At 39.9% G+C, this 3,649-nt stretch overlaps 1 non-coding gene across 1 annotated transcript; it reads right to left on the bottom strand.

Annotated features, from left to right (window-relative positions):
- Positions 1–297: 297 nt before the first annotated feature.
- Positions 298–460, bottom strand: LOC128573251 (U1 spliceosomal RNA). Its single transcript, XR_008376402.1, has one exon. It is a non-coding gene; the product is annotated as a U1 spliceosomal RNA (small nuclear RNA).
- Positions 461–3,649: the final 3,189 nt, after the last annotated feature.

Raw genomic sequence — 3,649 nt, 5'->3', positions numbered from 1 at the left:
ATCTATTTGTGTTGTTCTTGGAATTTCTGAACCAAGTGCTAATATCACTACCTCATTCACGTAACTTGGATATGATGCTAAAGGAAAAAAATTTTTTCAATGCAATCTCATTCTGTTGCCCAGGATAGAGTGCCATAGTGTTAGCCTAACTCACAGCTACCTCAAAAACCTGGTTTCAAGCAATCCTCCTGCATCAGCCTCCCAAGTAGCAGGGACTACAGGCAACCACCACAATGCCTAGATAATTTTTCTATTTTTAGTAGAGACAAGGTCTCATTTTTTTTCTTTTCTTTTTTTCAGGGGAAAACATGAATGCAGTCCACCCCCACCCTTCAAAAATTATGCAGTTGAGTTTCCCTCCCAATTATGCAGGGGTCAGCACATCCAGAGTACAATGGATAAGCCTCGCCGTGGGAAAACCACCTTCGTGATCATGGTATCTCCCCTGTCAGGTAAGTATACAAGGTCTCACTTTTGTTCAGGCTGGTCTCTACTCCTGAGCTTCAGCAAGCCTTCCCTCTTGGCCTCCCAGAGGGTTAGTATTACAGTCATGAGCCACCACTCCTGGCCTAACTATTTATATATTTAAAGCAAAGTTTCCTTGGTCCTAGAGAAAGACAGACCTGGATTAAAAAAAAAAGACAAAAGGCATATTTAACTGGTAAAATTATGTACACATATTTCAAAAAGTCAGAGACAAGATTTATACTTTTTTTTCTTTTAGAGACAGAGTCTCACTCTGTCATGCTGGGTAGAGTGCCATGACATCGTAGCTCACAAAAACCTCAAACTCTCAGGCACAAGAGTTTTTTTTTTTTTTTTTTTTTTTTGCAGTTTTTGGCCAAGGCCAGGTTTGAACCCACCACCTGTGGTATATGGGGCCAGTACCCCAGTCATTTGAGCCAAAGGTGCCACACGCACAAGAGTTCTTTTTTCCTCAGCCTCCCAAGTAGCTATAAACATAGGTGCCTGCCATAACACCCAGCTAGTTTTATAAATTGTTTTTAGTAGAGAAATGGTTTTGTTTGCTCAGGCCCGTATCAAACTGCTGAGCACCAGCAAATCACCCACTTTGGCCTCTTAGAGTGCTAGGATTATAGGTGAGCGGCAAGCCATTTGGCCTTACATACAAGATTTCCTAAATTAAAATCTTTAAGGTTCTTTATATTCAAATTGGAGTGTTCATCCTGGTATTTCTTTCTTTTTTTTTTTTTTCTTTTTGCAGTTTTTGCCTGGGGCCTGTTTTGAACCTGCCATCTCCCGTATATGGGGCACCCTACTTCTTTAAATCACAGGCGCTGCCCACCATTCTGGTATTTCTAATTTGTATTTTCTATTACTAAAAACAGGTCTAGGGCCACATCTTGAACTCTTAGCCATAATTTCAGAAGACCCAGATTTATGCTCATCGCCCATAGCACAGTGGTTACAGTGCCAGACACATATACCAAAGTTGGTGAGTTCGAACCTGGCTGGGCCAGCTAACCAACAATGACAACTGCAACCAAATGTTGGTATTCTCACCCATCCAAGAAAACATTAAATAGAGTAAAAACGCCACCTTAGAAATGGCTGGAAATATTTGTAAATTAGATTTGTGATAGGAGTTAATTCTCAGAATATATGTGTATAAATAATACACATATTTTGACAACTCCCAAAACACAACAGCAAAACCCAGTATCTTTTATTTAAAAACTGCCAAAAATGCACTGACATTTTTCAGAGAAGATATATACATGGCCAACAGTCATTTGAAGCAATGCTTACAGTACTAATTATGGAGAAATGCCAATAAAAATCACAATGAACTATTACATCCTACTCATAATGAACACTAAAAATGTTTGTAAAGAATATAGAGAAATTGGAACCTTTTTGGAATGTTCATGAGGAAAAACATTGCAGACACTATTAAAATGTATGAAAACTATCATAATGCCTTGGTCCTCTATCCAGACAGACATAGTGAGATTCTGTCTCAAAAACAAAACAAAGAAAAAAAAAAAAAACAAGCAAAGAAAAAGATAGGAAAGAGAGAACGTGTTTGTAATTCTGAGTTAACAAGGTATCCCAACAGTAGGAGACAAAGAGGGAGTGATCATAACTCTACATCTTGTGAGAGGGGAAAAAACAGAGTTATTAATATATAGTCATGTGTGGCTTGGCGCCTGTAGCTCAGCAGCTAGTGCATCAACCACGTACACTGGGGCTGGTGGGTTCGAACCCAGCCTGTGCCTGCCGAACAACAATGACAACTTCAACCAAAAAATAGCCGGGAGTTGTGGTAGGTACCTGTAGTCCTAGACACTTGGGAGGCTGAGGCAAGAGAATCGCTTAAGCCCAAGAGTTGGAGGTAACTGTGAGCTGTGACGCCACGGCACTACCAAGGGTGACATAGTGAGACTCAGTCTCAAAAAAGAAAACAACCAAAAAACGCAAAACATAGTCATGTGTAGACCAGCTTACCCAAAGTGACCAATGTACACAGTTTCATTCCCACAATTCCAGGAATTTGGTGTAGCAGGATTGGCCATCACCTGAAGGCTTGGTGCCTTGTCAAAATAGTTATGAAACATTGTTTGCACATTCTCCTGTGAGATCTGATTTAAATGAAATGTCACCTTGTCCCCAACCTTTTGTTTTCTTCTTGTCATCTATTAGATATTGTCTTCTCTTTTTCATCAAGCTAAGTGTTCTTTGTTAGGTGGTAAGAGTACATTGGCTATCAATTCCTCAAAACACATAACCAAAAAAGTAATTCAATAATATCTTATTATTCATCAAATACCAAAACAATAGTATTTTGGATAGAGTAATTAAATAATTATATTAATCAGCACTTGCAGCTCAGCGGTAGGGCGCCAGCCAAATACACCTGGACTGGCGGGTTCGAACCCAGGTGGGGCCTGCTAAACAACAATGACAACTACAACAAAAAATTAGCAGGCATTGTGGCAGGTGCCTATAGTCCCAGCTACTAGGAAGGCTGAGGCAAGAGAAAAGCTTAAGCCCAAGGGTCTGAGGTTGCTGTGAGCTGTGACGCCACGGCATTCTACCCAGGGCGACATAGTGAGACTCTGTCTCAAAAAAAAAAAAAAAATTACAATTAATTTTACCTACTTCTTTTCTTTTTTTGTGGCTACTTTAAATTTGAAATGACACAGGTGGTTCACACTTTATTTCTATTGGACATTGCTTTCTTAGAAGACTGCATCCCTTTTCAAAGCTCAAGCTGCCTTCTGAAAAGGCAAGATTACCAGAAAATTAAAAAAAAATGAACCTTTAAAATAATTGTTAATATGCTGTTTCCATTTGTGAAAAACATATTTGCAGTGTGTGTGCGAGCGTATGAGAGTACATATATGTATATATAAATCAAATGTATAGAAAGGATATAATTTATATTCCATGTTAAATACAAATGTTGCCCAGGGAGTACAGTCCCAGAGCAGGTATAAAGCCCTGTCCATGCAGAGCTCCAGCCTAGAAACTGTTTGCGTTCTGGCCTCATTCAGCCTCTTGTGTGGTCGTATTTCCTGTCAATCAGGACCAGAGGGGTGGGACCTTGAGGCCCTATGCAATCAGAGATGCTCCAGTAGAAACCGTCCAACCAAAATGCACAGCCAGAAAGAAGGCGGCAGCTTCC

This window comes from Nycticebus coucang, chromosome 20, assembly GCF_027406575.1.
Source record: "Nycticebus coucang isolate mNycCou1 chromosome 20, mNycCou1.pri, whole genome shotgun sequence".
NCBI lineage: Eukaryota > Metazoa > Chordata > Mammalia > Primates > Lorisidae > Nycticebus > Nycticebus coucang.
The sequence above is the reverse complement of the archived record's forward strand: the minus strand, read 5'-3'. Positions and strand labels throughout refer to the sequence as shown.